The sequence below is a fragment of the Bombus affinis genome, chromosome 3, assembly GCF_024516045.1.
Source record: "Bombus affinis isolate iyBomAffi1 chromosome 3, iyBomAffi1.2, whole genome shotgun sequence".
NCBI lineage: Eukaryota > Metazoa > Arthropoda > Insecta > Hymenoptera > Apidae > Bombus > Bombus affinis.
The window spans coordinates 14,834,217-14,853,589 of NC_066346.1; the positions used below are offsets into that span (position 1 = coordinate 14,834,217).

Here is a 19,373-nt window from a genome sequence, read left to right on the forward strand (position 1 = left end):
TATACATCTTTTTACTTTCCATATTACGCTCATAGATACTCTAAAACGCCGCGATACTAACTCTTATCTATCATGTTTACGAATGCCTATAATTTGTGAAACCGCTTCTGATTTTACGGAAATTTTGCAGTTGCTTGATGAATGAAACAGATTTGTTAAGAGAATCACATGTTATAGATACCTGAACTGTGATTTATTTAATATATCTTTTCTGATTTGTTATCCTGCAACATTTCCATGTTTTACGAAGCTTTAAATTAAATTTCACAAGTTTATTTTCCTTAAGCTAAAGACGATGCTGGTGAAATATTTATTTCTGAAGTAAAAAGTAAAAATATAGCTTACATATTGCTTGTATTTAATCATGTATTACGATTAATCCTGTTGCGATACTATATTTCAGTTAGGCTCTGGTTTTAGTAAACAAGAAAGATTTATAATATCTTAAGAGGATGTTTAGCATGAAATCATGCTAATAAGAAGTTTTTCATGTTTTTCTTCAGGCTTAAAATATTTTTTAATGTTGTGAAAAAATTGGGTTGAAAATGAATAAAAGGGTGCAACAGGGTATTTAAACAAACTAATATCTCTTATATGAATAAGTCGAGTGATATGCTGTAAATTATTTTCACAAAAAGACACCCATTTTTATTATTGTTTTCTAAACAAAATTCAATATGATTTGTTATACCTGTAATAGGAAGTTTCTTTAACTAACATTTAGTTATCGATCCTATTTTTATTGAAGTTTAACAATACTGTTCAATGTTAATAATTATTAATTTATAAGTGAAGGGTAATTCCAACGAAGAAAGATATCATTTGCAAACAAATAGTTTCAGATAAAATCAGCATTGGTACTGTAAATTTAAGATATTATAAATCTAATATGTATTGTATCGCAAAGCGGGATTCATGATGAAAAATTAAATATAAAAGTCCATGAAATTTCGCAAATTTAAACATCTCAGTTTGTACAGCTTTAATAAATGTGGACAAAAGTTTAGTCTATCTCTATATTTAAATAACGCATGATATTTAATTCTACAGTATAATTAAACAAAGATTCGAAGCTGAAAATTTCGAAATATAATTGAACAATATATCGTACAATAAATGTTATATGATGTTCTGTAAAGGAGAATTGCATTTTTATGAAGAGGATCAAAGATAAAAGAGATTTTTGTTGAACGATACGACCGTTTCGAAATTCCATTTTGATCTTGTGTATGTATAGTGTATCTCGTACAAAAGATATTACAACAAGCGTCCAGTCATAATGTGAAACATTAATCAAAATTTCTAATCTCGAGTGTTTCAAGCCCCAGAACTCATCTTAATAAATATAAGAAGGACAGATTAAATTCAATTTGATTTTTCTAATTTTCTCGTTAATAATTAAATATGAGCATCAATCAATCAATAGTTCATAATGCACGGTATAATGCGTGTATAACATTCATCTGATTTCAATTAACTTACGTTTAAGCAAAATAATTATTCGAACTAGTTTATCATTCACATTATTACACATTTTAATTGTATATATATCTAGTACAACATAGAAAGGATGTTTTAGGATTATGAGTATTCATTTAATTTTTAAGAAGAACAATAAGATTCAATACATGTACACAATAGTTAAAAATATGAAATCCAGTCGCTTTTACATTAAGTACCATTTCCTCGTAAATGAACATACAAAAGATAAATGTCAATAACTATAAATGCCTGTTTAATGTTTCTTTTTTGTTACGATTATATATGTAAAATTAGTTCTTGTAATGAATACTGCTTATAGGAATAAGGATTATTTTTCACTTGAAATAAGTTTGCTTTGATATTTTAAATGACTGAATAAAATGCGGACAAAATATTTTAACCATACACGTAAAGATTCAAGTACGTTACATACAATAACTATAAGAATATATTTTTAAAAACGTAAGAATTTGTACTTTAGATAGCAATGCGTTTAAAAGTTATTTTATGAATTCACTTTATTAATTACTGATTTAAAATCTCCAGCATTTTCAGTAAAATGTCCAGAAAGTAGAAGAAAAGTACAACAAAAGTAGAAAACAGTTAATTTTGTAATATAAATTTATAGTCTACCGAATTAATACTCATATTTCTAAAACAGGGTCTATACACTTTCAAAATTTCAATCAAATCATATGCATAGTATTTCTTTTATCTCATATTCTAATTTCACCACATTGAATTTCTAAAGAAAGATGATCTATTTATTTTATATAACGCAAATCCTTTATTTTAGATATGCAAAGTCAAATATATTTTTGTCAATAAAGACACAAAAAATCTTAGATGTCTAAATGTCAGCTTTAAGAACAGTAGACTTGCCTGCCTTCAAACTTAAATGTCCTTTCCAGTAGTAAAACTTAAATAACATTAACAACGGCAGTAATATTTACACCTACAGATGGAGGATATTAGACTTCGATTAAAATACAAGTAGCTCAATAAATATGTGTCTAAGTACGATGGTTAAAGAATAACGATTCGTCATTCTTTATTCCAGCGCTTAATGCTATCCTTCTTTCAACAAATACAATCCTAGAACAATGCCGCTGAAGAGAAATGTTATACGTGAATTTATTTGCCTTTGCGGGACGAAGGTTTATTAAATTATTAAATGAAAATATTAAATGAAAATGAATATGTATAATTATGTGTATAAAAATTGATATATGTATGTATGTATAAAATATATATATGTATGTATATATATGTCGGGTTGGCGTTACGATTAGAGTTAGGGTTAAGGGCGTAAACGAATCCCTATTGACACTAGACGTGATCACTATGCAATAGAGGAGATATTTACTAGTGCAAACATGACCATGTTGGAATTGGACAAGTAATCGCGATAATTTGATACTCGAGAAGCTAATGACAATGATCTTAGGCTCAATAACGAATCCACGGTCAACGGGATGACGAACTCTACTCTTCTTTAGCGTCTAAGTTGTACTCAATGTTAATGCATGGGGCAATCACTACGTATCCGAGAGTTACTTGAATCGTCGTCGAGATCGTACCGGAGTGTAACTCTCCGTCTCGACGATGCCGTCGAGGAAAACTATAATGGGTGGGTCTAAGGACATGAGATCCTCGGATTCGTCAAAGAAAGCTTTCGTTTCAAAGGTGAGGGAAATTAGCGCTGTTGCTAATTGGTCGATCTCCATATCGGCGTTTTGAAAGAGATGCTGGCCGCCCTTGAGGGGAGGTTGTTGACGGGGGGCATCGTTCGTGGAAGATAGGTTTCTCCTATCTTCCCGTAGTTGCAACAAAGTCTATTCGAAGGACTTCGCTTGACTAAATCTTAAGATCTATAGCGGGTCCTCACGTTAGCTAAACATATACTACAAAGGCATGCCGACACCCAGCGATCATCTTACCCGGAGGACAAAATCTGCGTGTGGCGGGCCGCGGGACAGAAACTATTGAAGTATTTACTGCCACGTGTCGCTACGACTATTTCTTTTAAGGAGAGGTATAGAGTTACTCTGTGCCTTTGTTAGATAAAACGTTCATCCCTTTGACCGCGGCTACGTTCGGCGACTGATTGTCGCCTCGAGCCCAAGCTCATGATCATAAATCTCGAATAATCGGAGCGGCATTTGTTTAATCTAAGTTACAACGTTACGGTATTCCCGAGAATCCAAGGAGAGGTTCCGGTGTTTTTCCATCTCCGACACGGCCATTCTGACTATCACACGTCCTCGGGTGCCACTACAAGATTGAGTCTTTCTAACATTAGGTTCGGTACAATTAGCATGTCTACAATTTAACTTAATGTCTAAATAAGCTGAGGGTCCAGTGTAACAACAAAATTTTGTTCGGAGGTTTGACAACAAAAGGAATAGAAGAGCACATGAATTAGTAACGTTGTAATTAGTATTGGAAGTGCTAGTTGCATCCTGTGGGTTATCAGTCGGGTCATAACGGCGAAATGGACCAGTCTCGATTTCGCACCCCAATGGATCTCGTTTTTCTAGATCGCACGACCGCACCAAACTTCGTAACACTATAGCTCATGGTGCGCGTGAACACATCACCTGCCCCTTAGTCGATCTTCATAACACTATAGCTCATGGTGCGCGTGAACACATCACTTGCCCCTTTACCAAGCTTCATAACACTATAGCTCATGGTGCGCGTGAACACATCACTTGCCCCTTTACCAAGCTTCATAACTCTATAGCTCATGGTGCGCGTGAACACATCACTTGCCCCTTTACCAAGCTTCATAACTCTATAGCTCATGGTGCGCGTGAACACATCACTTGCCCCTTTACCGAGCTTCATAACGTACTCCGTAAGGTGCTACGGTCTTTGTGCTAAGGATCTTCCGAGATCGAGGTGCTCATGTCGTCGTGGTCACTGTTATTGCCGTCACTACCGACGTCCAACTCAGCGGGAACGCGACTGTCCGGCATTTTTCTTAATCTGTCGTGACTGTCTTTATACGATCGTTTGCCGTCTAGCGTTTTTAAAATATATCTATCTCCTTCCAAAATCTCGGTTATTACGAATGGACCCTTGAATTTTGGCTCTAGCTTGGTTTGGTTTCTTTTCTCATTTTTGCGTAGTACGAAATCGCCGAGGTTAAACCTAACCACTTTAGCTTTGTTTCTATCAAATCTTTCTTTGTTGTACTGGGCTTTACTCTCTATGTTCTATACAGCCTGCTGTCTTACATCAGGGATATCGACTTCCTTTTCTTCGATATTGTCGGGTAGTAATAGGTCGTACGGTCTCGCTGTTCTACCGATTAGTAGTTGTAAAGGGCTCGAATTAGTCACGCGGTTGGTGGTGCAGTTCAACGCTAGCTGTATTTCCCCAATCGCGTCTTGCCACGGCCGCCCGGTCGTTTCTACTGTCGTGAACGTATTTTCAATGTACGCATAACACGCTCTACCTGTCTATTGGCTCTATCATCGGTCGCTATCGAGTGAACTTTAATTCGTTTGCTTTCGCAGAATTCTCGAAATTCATTGCCCTTAGAACATCTTTCCTGATCTGCTATTATCCGGCAGGGACTTCCGAATAAAATATAGCGGGTTTAAGCGCTTTAATGGTGTTACGGAAATCTATCTTACGAGTACGATGCAGGTATACGAATTTAGTGAACACATCGATCAAAACAATGACGTACTCCTTTGAATCGCTTTTACCACTCAACTTGCCTGTTATGTCCATGTGGACCGTATGCCAGGGTATGCTGGTCTTAGGTATAGGATGTAGTTCGGCTTGTATCTTACCTGAACTAGCTTTCGAAACTTGACAAGCATGACAGTTCTCAATGAATCGGCGAACGTACTTCGCCATCCCTTCGAACCAGTAATACTCGTACAGTCTCTCGAGCGTTTTCTCCCAACCTAAGTGCATAATTGACTGGTGCACATGGTTAATAACAGACTATCTAAAACCTCTTAGGACTATAGGTAAACAGAGAGTCCTGCCTTTTCTTTGTATCCTACGGTAAAGAGTACCGGACCGTAATTCGTATGTATTCGCGATGTTTTCCGCGAGCTCATCGTTTTGCAATTTCTTGACGATTCCCAAGGTTTGAGAATCACGACGTTGTTCGGCTAATCGCCAGTATTCCGATATTTCGGCCAGATTGATTTCTTTCTCCGCAATTTTATCAATTTTACGGTGGTCTAAATCTACGGGGTTTCGCGAGAAGAATCTACGTGGGCTGTCCGTTTACTTTCCAGATACATAATGTCAAAAAACAAAAGTCTGCAAGTAGGCCCATCACCGATGGTCCCTGTCATTTAAATGTACTTTGTTACTCGACGCTTTCGACGAGTCGCAATCCGTGACGACAAGAAATTCCCGTCCATGTAGATAGTGACGGAAACGCTCGACTGCGTTTACGACTGCTAACGTCTCTAGTTCGTAGGAATTATACCTAGATTCTGCGAGGGTAGTTCTTTTACTGTAATACTCTATTACTTTGCCTTTACCTTCGACTTGATGCGTCAAAATCGCCCCGTAACTCTCTCCGAGCTAGCGTCAGTATGTAGTTCTATCGGGTAATTGGGGTCGAATATCATTAACACCGGCGCGTCGGTCAGGGCGGAAACTGCCTGTTGTCTTATTTTCTCGTGCCTATCTGTCCAAGTTATATTTCTGTTATTCGAGATGAGCGCATACAGGGGTTTCATTACCTGTGAGAATTTAGGGATGAACTTTCGGAAGTACGAAGCTAACCCTATGAACTGCCTGAACTGTGTGACGGCTGTTGGCACAGGAAAAAGCTTAAGGTGTGTATTTTACCCGGGTTCGGACGAACTTCTTCGTTATGAATTACATATCTCAAACAGAGCACCGATGTCTTTAGAAAAGAACAGTTCGCAATGTTAACAGAGAATCCTGCTTTTACGAGGGTATCTAATACGGTGTTCAATCTTCCTAAAGCTTGATCTATCGAGTCGGCAATAATTAGAACGTTATCGAAATAAATAACAACGTACGAATGAGCGAGGTCGCCTAGGGCCTTGCGAATGGCCCTCCGAAAGACGGACGGCGCAATTTTTCAGTTCAAACGGCATCGTTATCTACTCATATTGTCTGTCGGGAGTAACGAACGCTGTATACTCCGCTGAATTAGGATAAGTAGGAATTTGGTGAAACCCGCTGGCCATATCCAGGCTAATAAAATATCTCGCCTCTTGCAATCTCGCGACTTGATCCGCAATAAGGAGTAAAGGGTACCGATCCGCGACGGTACTTTGATTTAGTTCTCGGGGATCCACTCATAATCTATCTGAGCCGTGTTCTTCTTCACGAGTTACGTAGGGCTCGCGAATGGCGAATTACTAGGCCTTATGATCTTTGCTTTAATTAAAACGCTTATTTTCTCACGTACCGCTCTTCGGTCCTCCTCGCTAAATCTATAAGGACTTCCTCGTACGGTGATGTTAGGATCAATTAATCGTATTTCTAACCGGCCTGTATTTACGCGAATACGTAGGGAATCCGTAACGAATGAATCTTTGAATTTGTCGAGAAGAGAAATTGATCGACTTTTATTATTACCATGTACATCAATGTCAGCTTCATTAACGACGATCTCGTTTGCAGTGGTTTCCTTACAGACATTAATTATTTTTGTTTTACACATAGCGAGGCTATTTTGTGTAATGTTACGTCAAAACCCAGACTTAGAGTTCCACAACTAATCGCGATATCATATTTTAGATAACTATCAGCAAGGACATGAGAAATTATCTTCGATGTAAAAATCATTAATACACACGATGAACAAATGGGAGGCGTATGTTTAATACAAGTATTTCCTGCTCCTCGCATTACTAATATGTCAGTCATTCTTTTGCCAGAAATCTCGAGGTCACGGACTCTTTAATTAGTGAACGCTCGGCTCCCGAATCGGAGTAAAAATGGAAACGACTCACCCTGATGACTTGATCTAACCGATGATGCTTCCAGTACGTAGAAGTCGACTCGCCACTCGTTATTGAAATTATGGTTTTCTTTCATAACCAGGTTAACAGTTGCGCCCCGTGCAGCGGGGTCGGAACATGCGATTTTAAGGGTTAAAACGTGGTAGCGAAAACTTGTTAGGTTTCACACTCGATTTTGCACTAGCGACTGGGTTACTCGCGCACGATGGTCGTAAGTTCTAGCACTGTTATAATCGGCACTGATCCCACTTCTGATGTCGGGTTGGCGTTACGATTAGAGTTAGGGTTAAGGGCGTAAACGAATCCCTATTGACACTAGACGTGATCACTATGCAATAGAGGAGATATTTACTAGTGCAAACATGACCATGTTGGAATTGGACAAGTAATCGCGATAATTTGATACTCGAGAAGCTAATGACAATGATCTTAGGCTCAATAACGAATCCACGGTCAACGGGATGACGAACTCTACTCTTCTTTAGCGTCTAAGTTGTACTCAATGTTAATGCATGGGGCAATCACTACGTATCCGAGAGTTACTTGAATCGTCGTCGAGATCGTACCGGAGTGTAACTCTCCGTCTCGACGATGCCGTCGAGGAAAACTATAATGGGTGGGTCTAAGGACATGAGATCCTCGGATTCGTCAAAGAAAGCTTTCGTTTCAAAGGTGAGGGAAATTAGCGCTGTTGCTAATTGGTCGATCTCCATATCGGCGTTTTGAAAGAGATGCTGGCCGCCCTTGAGGGGAGGTTGTTGACGGGGGGCATCGTTCGTGGAAGATAGGTTTCTCCTATCTTCCCGTAGTTGCAACAAAGTCTATTCGAAGGACTTCGCTTGACTAAATCTTAAGATCTATAGCGGGTCCTCACGTTAGCTAAACATATACTACAAAGGCATGCCGACACCCAGCGATCATCTTACCCGGAGGACAAAATCTGCGTGTGGCGGGCCGCGGGACAGAAACTATTGAAGTATTTACTGCCACGTGTCGCTACGACTATTTCTTTTAAGGAGAGGTATAGAGTTACTCTGTGCCTTTGTTAGATAAAACGTTCATCCCTTTGACCGCGGCTACGTTCGGCGACTGATTGTCGCCTCGAGCCCAAGCTCATGATCATAAATCTCGAATAATCGGAGCGGCATTTGTTTAATCTAAGTTACAACGTTACGGTATTCCCGAGAATCCAAGGAGAGGTTCCGGTGTTTTTCCATCTCCGACATATATATATATATATATATATATATATATGTCGGGTTGGCGTTAAGATTAGAGTTAGGTTTAAGGGTGTGAAACGAATCCCTATTGGCGCTAGACGTGATCGTTATGCAATAGAGGAGATATTTACTAGTGCAAATATGACTATGATGGAATTGGTCAAGTAATCGCGATAATTAGATACTCGAGAAGCAAATGACAATGATCCTAGGCTCAATAACGAATCCGCGGTCAACGGGATGACGAACTTTACCCTTCGTTAGCGTCTAAGTTACACTGTACGTTAGAGAAAGGGGCAATTATTACGTATACGAAAGACAGGTCGATTACTGATGAGATCGCACTAGAGAGTGACTCTCCGTCGCGGTGACGCTGTCGAAGAAAACTATGATGGGTGTGCCTAAGGGCACGAGATCATCGGATTCGCGGAGAAAAGTCTTCGTTCGAAGGGTGAGGGAAATTGACGTTGCTGTCAATTGGTCAATTTCCATGTTGGTGGTTAGAGAAAGATATTAGCTGTCCTTGGGAAAAGTTGCTAGCGGGAAGCGTCGTTCGTGGAAGGATAGATTTCTCTTATCTTCCCGTAGTTGGAGCACAGGCTATTTGTCTATTTGAAAGACTTTGTATAATTGAAACTTAATATTCGTAGCGGGTCCTCGCCCAGCTAAACATATACTGTGAAGATGCGTTGGCATCTGGCAATCATCTTACCCGAAGGACAAAGTCTGCGTGTGGCGAGCCACGGGACAGAAATCGTTGAAATGTTTACCCTCGTGCCCTGTCCCAAGTATTTCTTTTAAGGAGAGCTATAGAATTACTTCATGCCTTTGTTAGACAAAACGTTCATTCCTTTGACCGCGGCTACGTTCGGCGACTGATTGTCGCCTCGAGTCCGAGCTCACCATCATAAATCTCAAATAAATACAGTCGGATCGAATGACAACAGTTTCTTAATACGGCTATGGTGAAATCTAAATTACAATACTAGGGGTCTTCCCAAAGTTCCAAAGGGAAGGTTCCGGTGTTCTTTCATCTCCGACATATATATATGTCGGGTCGTCGTTAAGATTTGAGTTAGGGTCGAGGGCGTGAAACGAATCCCTATTGGCGCTAGACGTGATCATTATGCAATAGAGGAGATATTTACTAGTGCAAATATGACTATGATGGAATTGGACAAGTAATCGGATAATTAGGTACTCGAGAAGCTAATGACAATGATCCTAGGCTCACTAACGAATCCGCGGTCAAGGGGATGACGGACTCTACTTTTCCTCAGCGTCTAAGTTGTACTCAATGTTAATGCACGAGGCAATCACTACGTATCTGAGAGTTACTTGAATCGTCTTTGAGATCGTACCGGAGAGTGGTTCTCCATCACGGTAACGCTGTCGAGGAAAACTATGATGGGTGTGCCCAAGGGCACGAAATCATCGGATTCGCGGAGAAAAGTCTTCGTTCGAAGGGTGAGGGAAATTGACGTTGCTGTCAATTGGTCAATTTCCATGTTGGTGGTTAGAGAAAGATATTAGCTGTCCTTGGGAAAAGTTGCTAGCGGGAAGCGTCGTTCGTGGAAGGATAGATTTCTCTTATCTTCCCGTAGTTGGAGCACAGGCTATTTGTCTATTTGAAAGACTTTGTATAATTGAAACTTAATATTCGTAGCGGGTCCTCGCCCAGCTAAACATATACTGTGAAGATGCGTTGGCATCTGGCAATCATCTTACCCGAAGGACAAAGTCTGCGTGTGGCGAGCCACGGGGCAGAAACCATTGAAACGTTTACCGTCGTGCCCTGTCCCAAGTATTTCTTTTAAGAAGAGCTATAGAATTAATTCATGCCTTTGTTAGACAAAACGATCATCCCTTTGACCGCGGCTACGTTCGGCGACTGATTGTCGTCTCGAGCTCGAGCTCACTATCATAAATCTCAAATAAATACAGTCGGATCGAATGACAACAGTTTCTTAATACGGCTATGGTGAAATCTAAATTTCAATACTAGGGGTCTTCCCAAAGTTCCAAAGGGAAGGTTCCGGTGTTCTGTCATCTCCGACATATATATATTATTATAATGACTTATTTTAATAATGACTTAATTTGTATAGTAAAAACAGCTAAAATCTCATGTAAGATTGTCGGGATGTTACGTGATATTTCTGTTGCATCATTGATTATCGTTATACTTTGAAAAATAATTAAGGAAGCGAACAATGCGTGGACGATTATGGCAGTTTTATTAATAAACGAACGTTTAATAGAGAATATGGATTTACTGGATAAATAAATGTTTCATTAAATGTAACTGTTACGTGCAGAATAATATGTTGTTACATGTATGAACTAAAGTTGATGTAATACTCATATTATATTTATGGTTTCAAAGAATTAATAAAATCTGCTGAGATTAAAACGTATGCTCTCCCTTTTATTCTATGAGAATTAAACATTTGGAAGATTTTATGAAAATGCACTAAACAATCAGAAGCATCTGTTTCTCCTTTTCTTTTTCTTTTTTTTTTTTTTTTTTTTTTTTTTAACATGTTGATTGCCACGCGATTTTTATACTTATTTCGACTTGGATAGATAGATTAAAGCGTACCATACCAAGACATTTTATTCTTGCAAAATATTCTAGTCTATTTGCGTACCTAAACACCTAAACACTCAACGTGTTGAAGAATTTCTGTGCAAAACAATTCCATCGCTTTGTCACGCTTAACGGCTCAATCATCGAAACATGTATCATAACGCACGAATTATGATAAAAAAGAAACTGTCTTTCGAATAAAAGCAATCCGTTTGCCAGGTGCGCTTAAGGATGTACAGGACGTCGACGGAGCAAGTGTACGAAATACAGCCGCTGGAGGGTAACAGTTCCGCTCAACGTTACACTCAACAGCCGAAACAACGATTCTCTGAAATGCCTACTCCGTCGGTTTCGCCGACGTCTTCTCTCCGAAAGCGCGTCTCGGAACTGCCAAGAGCCGCGAGTGCATCCGTTTCCGGTGCTGCGGGCATTGTCTGCTCTAATACGGATCTGATATCGATCCTAAGCTCGTTAGCGTCTTCCGCGACGGAAATCAACCGATGCGGCGAGGAAGCGCCGAGTTCGCGGGACGATAGCAAATCAAACTGGCCCGGAAAAACGACCGAACAGAAAGGAAGTCGATCGAAGAGCTTCCGTTCCAACAGCTTCGACGTGTCGACATTGCACGGAGCTAAAAGTAAGCTTAGCGGATCCTCGAAAGCCGCTATTTCGACCTTTATGGCTCCGTCGAATTGGTTCACGAAGAGACACCAACCGATGTCGAAAAAGCCGGAAGAGTTGGTAACGGCCAGTTTAAGTCTCAAGTTCGATAAATCGAAGGTAGTGAAGGCGGTGAAGGAAACGTTGGGTAAAAAGTCCCCTAATAGCGAGGTCAAACACAAAGTCGTATTGGACAACACTAGTGGAACCAAAGTGGACGCTCAGCTAAGTTGTATTTCTCGTTACGATATCGTTTCTTGTTTAAGAGCCATCGTAGGTGAAAGGAGGAATGCAAGAACGCACATAATACGCAAAAATCTATGGCAGATTCAAAGTACAGTACTCGTTGTGATATTCGGTAAAGATAATAAGTTCTTCTATGGAGATTTCATTTTTCAAATTATTCTCGTACAAGTACGTATTTGCATAAATAAATAACACACGGTCTCTGCGTAAATACCCAGGCCAGTTATAAATATTTCAGTTTGCCAACGATATCTCAACATGTGGGACACTCACATGCGTGCTACTTCGTGAGCGATGATAAAGGCGCTGGTCAAGCCTTCGTCTCGATTTAACGCGCACGATCTCGAAGGACCTCCTATATCTAATCGCGTCAACCATACAGCAACATCGTGATTTACGTCCTCCGAGGACAGCATCTTTCTGTTCCATTTGTTCACGTTCTCGAGAGATCGTCTGGCATCGCCACGGCGGACCTACGACAATTTATTAATATTTTCTTAATAAAAGCTAGCAAATATTACGAATATATTATATTTATTATTACATCATGCATTATATACTATATATAAATATTCGTCAATGATAATAAATATATGTGCAAGTAATCGTGTTGTTGATTGTAATCAAATGTAACTTGTAACGCTATTAGTATTTTAATCTTCCTGAAAAATGTTGAAATGTTGATTCAACAGCAGAGAAGAATAGCAGAAAAAGAAAAGTAAAAGGAATCGCAAGTGTCGTATATCAATGATATTATCATAGGTCTATAACATTAAATTAAGATTCTTAAGAGATGAAAAAGGTTTAATAGTCGATTATACAGATATTTCGGATACACGATAAATGCGAGGTTTGTCAATGATCCGTGAAAATTGTTTGTTTGGAAATTTGTTTCCAAGGGATCGTTCACGGTTGTCCAATTTAACAAAATGGAACTCGTTGCATTTTATCGATCTAGAACGTCATGCGCAGATATTTTGACCTATATAATTTATATACCATACACTGTACAGATAAGTAGAAAATAAAATAATTGACACTCGCATATGCGTATCTCAGATAGTTACTACTTTAGTTAAATGATTTAATTTAATGGAAATCGCTTACCATAACGTCTCGTTTTTCCGCGTATAAAATCATTCGTACGATCACTAGAATCATGTTGGATTCGAGCGATGGGTCCATGTAAATTGCACTGACCTAGGATTAAAATACGTACGAAAATGTAACAGGCGTTAAAACAGTATTACAGCCTTACAAATAAATTATTATTCAAAACTCTCGTAAATACATCGTATCTTATATAATTTTCCTAAAAAATTAATTTTATTCGTTATATTTATCTTAGGAAATGTACGTTATTAATCTCAACAGCATTGGAAAACCAATTACCGAATGGCTGAAATTAATCGATTACAAAATTCCATTACGGATAAATTATTCGCTGAACTTTTTAAAAGATACGTGCAAGCTTTGAACAGTGTAAACAGAAAATACAGAGCTTCCATCCGAATATACGATCGAGATGTTTGAAAGCAAGTAGCGTACCTTGAAAATACAGAGATACGCATAACTCTGCCCTATGTTTCCCGGTTGCTTGCGTACATATGTAGGAGGAGGTATTCTATATCTAAGTATAATAACAGAATTTCGTTTGGTATTACTTACGATGTTTAAAAGAGCCAACATATATTGCTGTACTCGAATTCCATGAAATTCTTCCACGGAGTAATCAGCAGCTATTCCAAGCTCTAGCCATCGTGGCGGCGAATCCTTAGCAGCTGGTCTTTTCTCTATGAAATGACTTATCTTAGAAATCGACTTATCTTCCACGAAATTAGAAAGTCTACTCGACTCGACTTGATAGCTTAAACGCATGATTATTAAAAGCATAAATTAATATCTACGAGCAAGTATTCGTGGAATAATTATTATGATATAAATAATTATTTCAAAAGTATAATTTCAAAAATATCAATTCGGTATCACCGTGAATTTCATCCTGCAAATTTCTTTAAAATTCTTGACAAATTTTGGTAAACGTATTCCTCCAGCAAATTTTTCTATTTTTCTATTTTTTTACATTAAATTAGGCAAGATAGATAAAGATTCGTGCAATGGACAATATACATATGTGTAATAGACAGGGAATAATAAAATAAATTAAAAACAGCGAAATATAGATGAACGTGTAGAAGATCAAGCGAGAGTGGAACGCAATAGGGAGAATACTTGTAAACCGAGTTTCTTTTAAGGCTGAAGATAAGCTATTCTTATATTACATGCTGTTATTATTACTTTTGTACACGATAGATTGGAATATCAGTACAATTTCTTTCTTTCAGTAATATTCGATGATTCGTTAATTTATTAACCGCTATATTGTACGTGGTAAGTAGAAAAGCAACGATTGTACAAGAATGGCATTTGGAAAAATATTTGACTTACTTGATAATCTGTTCCTTTGCCATTTAGGACCAGAGAAGTATCCAATTTCCTCGGGATTTGTTATTTTATATAGGTTGGGGTTGATAATCAATCTCGGATCCACTCGGATTGGTTATCACACCTTTTATTTTATCTCTTATACAAAACACCAAATCACACAGCAAACGTCTAAACTCTCCCAATGCGTCTTAGCAATTAAGGCGTGGTCGACTCCTATGACAAAAGAGCGTCGTTAGGAGTCGTACCAACATAACCCTAGTAACCTTTTAGTAACTAGCGGTCATACCAACTGAGCATTTCTCAACAGGATTTACGTCGATCGATAATTCTTCCACTATTGTATCGTTGTATTCTGTGGAGACATCGTCTTTTTCATCGTACAGAATCAATTTCTCAGCTTCTGGATATTCCACGTCGAAGACGTCACCGGAAAGATTATAAAATCCCTGAACATCGTGGCTTAAGGAATCGCGTTTGCTTCGTTTCGACTTTTTCTTAATTTCTTCAACTTCAAATTTATTCGATTTCCCTGTAACCGAATTTTCAACGTTTTACCACGTTTGCCTGTCTTATCTTCGCTATTCTCGTTACGGATAAAATGAAAAAATAGTTGCAAAATTTCTGAAATTGTAAATACGACCAGACTGGAACGTATCAACGACATATACGGTGTCACAAAATTGTGACAAGTCAATATTCCAGTTGTTAGTTTGTTGAATTTACGCCACCGCTGATTAAACGTATCACGCTTTAATAGAAAATTCAATTTCCCAGCGGGGAAAATGGAATTTTGCGCTAATTAAAGTATTGCGCTTTTGTACAAAATTCCATTGTTTTCTGTTGCCCGTGAAAATGCAATTTTACGACGGACATTTCAGACAAATTTCCATCAGACGGCTTTCCATCCGTAAAAAAGAATGCTATCTATAAAAGTATGATACAGTGCACTTACTTGATTGCAATGATATCTCAACGATTATTAACAGATACCAAGATGTCTCGACAGTTGCAAAAATCTTTTATAAATAAATTACACGTGGCTCGCGAATCTGTTTCAACGTTGCTGGAAACTTTTTGCGTATATGATATACGAAGCATTTCGAAATGATCATTGCAGCACTGTAGCGAGACACGCCTAACTTGATCGTATCGATGAAATTTCAAACGGATTTGGAAGTGTGCGTAGAAGTTATATTTATCAGGGACACGTACTTTCCAAAAATCATCAAACTATTCGAACAGTCAATTATTATTTAGTATGTTAATAAGCCACGATGTAATACTCTTAAAGAGTTAGAAAGAATAAATTTTCGGAAAATGGAACAATTTGACTTTCAAATGGCTCGTACGTGATGTAATCATCTGTTTGATGAACTTTTAATTGCTATCGTAGATAGGATCGTAAAATACTACGAACGTTACAGACATTGTCGTGATTTTCCTATAAAGTAACACACGACGCGTAGTCCGTTTGATGTTCGATTTGCTTGGCTCTTGTAATCCAATTTCAATAAAATTGTACAAAATGCACGTGATATGAAAGAAAATATAAAATATACAAAATACTCTTTACTTCTCTTTTTTTTTTCTTTTCAATCATATCCTCAAAAATATGAATTTGCATCAAAATCTACAGTCTAATTAGAATATTAGAAAGAATATTCAGACAGACGATGTATATAAAGGAGATACAAATTACGACGATGAGAGAACTCGCAAGATATTTGTATCTGTGAAATTGCAACTGTTGCGTCGATAAATATCTACGCCGATTAAATTTTTGATACACTTCGGATTCTCATCAGAAAACCAGTAATAACATATTTCTATTTCGTAATATATTTCTGATATACAGAGGATGCTCTCAAAAATATATACACCCACTTTAATTAAATGGTATCGTGAAATTGCTGCATCGTATTATTACAATTTTTATACAAATCTTCCTTTCCTTCAATTTTGTGTACATTTCGGATGTATTCCTTTCTTTTAATCCTATTAATGGATCGATAGATTTAATTTTATAAAATTGATTTTTTGAATATTTATACATTCCATATCTTTTTAAGCACCACGTCACATGATTCTTTCGGTAGAAATAACTGCGTAAAATTACATTTTCTCTGTACCTGGGAGCTTTTGCGCGGTGAATTTTATACGATCGAAGCCCCTTTTTCGAGTGGCGTGGGTGCTTCGGCATGGGAAAGTGCCTCTCCATTATCGTTTTAGCTGGCTGTTTCCATTTGTATAAAATCGTCGTTATTATCGTCTTTATCACAACGAAACCATCCCATTACATCAGTGTATTTAAGGTTTCCCCACAGTTACCCCATCATTCGAGCAATCCACGTGCTTTACATAATTCTCAATATCACGTTTCCATTTTCTAACATCTGTGACTGTAGCTTTTCCAACGTCACGTACTCTTGATGAATTCTATCGCCGATTCTTACACCACCTCCCACGTTTTTAATTAAATTGTATTTTCTTTCTGTACGACTGGAACGTTGTTAGTTTCATACCAAATTCTTATTTATCGGAATTCTATTCTATTCTATTCGAACAGAGAAAAGAATGTGTAGATTTTTTAAAAAGAAACTGTTTTTTCGAGCTATCGCGGGGAGACGCGGTCGTTAGAATACGCGTCAACGGGAGTCGTAAATTCCCGTTACGATTAGAATGATCGACACCACGAATAGTTCGATCCCCGTATTTCGATTAAGATAATAGGGGTGATTCAGGTATGATAACACTGTGGCTCACAGAGTTAAAATATATATTTCCAACACTTAGTATACACGATTGAATAGATATAAACACTTAATAACTTATCACGCTGCAATAATATAGATATGAAAGTAACACGGTATGAGACTTAATGTTAGAAGTTAGATCTTTGACTGTGGTAGGAAATTCTGAGAGATATAGAAACGGTGAGAGTTATAGGGAATGCAGGAACTCTAGTCACCGTGAGAGACGATGGAAAACTCTGAAGCTTATTCTAATGTAAATACGGAGGAAAGCTTGGTATGGGTGTGCCCTTTGAACGAAGAACGCGGATTCGTTGCTTACATTTTTAGTTAGTAAAGTGAGGGCAACAATCCGCGATGTCGATTGGTTGGGACCAATGTTAGGAAGGAAGAGAGGAGGAAGAAACCTCCTACCAACTTGGGTCCTAGGCGACATTGTTTACAGGGAAACTCAGATTTTTCGTTAGGTATATCTCCGCTTTCTTCGTAATTCTGAAGAGCACGTAATAAACCCAAGGACCTTTCTAAAAACCGGCCGAAAACTCTTCTGGAATTAGAAAGTCTTTTCTGGCAAACAGATGTGCTTAGACCATGTGTGCGAACAATGCAGCTAGAATTGCAACTTTATAGTGGGTCCTTGGGCCTCTGGAGTGTTAGAAGGACGGCAGATAGACCGTTGGTTGGCAAGCCGCGCGGGATGGCGTGCAGATGTGTTGCGCGACAGAACAGAAACTTATCCGTCACTGAGAAATGTTAGGTTCGACTGATAAAACGTACAGACACCAGAGTATTCGTGGGAGCAGTCGAACATCAACGATTCTACGATCTCGGCATATTCCACCTCAAACGCGATTCCGTAAAATTCAAACTAATCGTCCAGCGAGCTGTTCCATGTTTTCCAAACTGAACAGATCGTGAGCATCGGCCAGCGATATGGGAAATGAAGATAATTTCCAATTGTTCGTAACATCTGACGATCATTCGACTTAAAACATAGTTCTCGCGGTCGCGGCAAACAAGTTACGCAGGCAATTTGTCAGCTGTCGAACGAGAGAGCTGGCTGGTTGTACTGCGTTGAAGCAGAGCGATTCGAAGAACGGCAGAGACGCGAAAGGGAAGCGTTCACCGAGAATACGTCCGTTTCGTCTTTCTCATTAGACGGTGGAAATGAATTGGCGATTTCACCATGAATACTACAAAGGAAGTTAACGCTGTAACTGGCGCGAGTTTCGCGTGAAACGTAGCCTTTGACGAGGTGAAAGCCGGTTTGTTTGCGCGTCTCGCCGAACAAATCCGATAACTAAAATTGTCTGACGAAATTGTTTTACACGAGCCGTGTTCTCGGTAACGCTAGCGGCTATTTAATCAAAATTGTCGGCCGCGTTTCTCGTTGGCCGTTCGATCAACCAACGTGTAATTAAAATGATAATCTTAATAGATCCTCATGGACATAGATAGCGAGGCTGGCAGTTGGCGAAGCGAGCTAAGCAAATAGCGAATTATATCGCGTGTTATAACTGGATCGTGGAAGTTTGCGCATATTTTTACACTGATAAATTAACCCTGCTGCTGATCCTCTAATATTTCTCGTTCGATCTCATCTATTACAAATAACAGATACGTAAGACAACATAGGAAAATATATAAGTAAATAGTATCGCGAATAATTACGAATAATTGCATTCATTTTCGTTAAAGGTAAATTATATTGTATTTACGTGCCAAGGATAGAACTGAAATTGCCGCTGATATTGATTTATTCTTGTTAAATTTCAATGTCAGAATAAAAAAGTTTAGCAGTTAGCGGTTGCGACCTCTTTGAAAAGCGTGTACCTAAAAGTGTGTCGCGAACAGTAAGCGATGGCGAGTATACTCGTCGAACACGGAGTACGGGTGGCTGTTATAATATAGAATTAAGTTGTTACGAAACGACTGTTTTATTTTTCAATTTAGTACTGACGGGGCTCGTCGTAACGTAAAATACTGCCATCTCTTCGTG

At 38.5% G+C, this 19,373-nt stretch overlaps 2 long non-coding RNA genes across 2 annotated transcripts; both read right to left on the reverse strand.

Annotated features, from left to right (window-relative positions):
* Positions 1 to 12,527: 12,527 nt before the first annotated feature.
* LOC126914895 (uncharacterized) lies at positions 12,528 to 15,148 on the reverse strand. The gene is made up of 4 exons (XR_007709916.1): positions 14,625 to 15,148; positions 13,845 to 13,969; positions 13,284 to 13,376; positions 12,528 to 12,649 (listed from the first exon to the last, which is right to left on the reverse strand). It is a non-coding gene; the product is annotated as an uncharacterized LOC126914895 (long non-coding RNA).
* A 1,297-nt stretch (positions 15,149 to 16,445) lies between these two features.
* Positions 16,446 to 18,519, reverse strand: LOC126914934 (uncharacterized). The gene is made up of 2 exons (XR_007709954.1): positions 18,152 to 18,519; positions 16,446 to 17,173 (listed from the first exon to the last, which is right to left on the reverse strand). It is a non-coding gene; the product is annotated as an uncharacterized LOC126914934 (long non-coding RNA).
* Between the last annotated feature and the right edge of the window lie 854 nt (positions 18,520 to 19,373).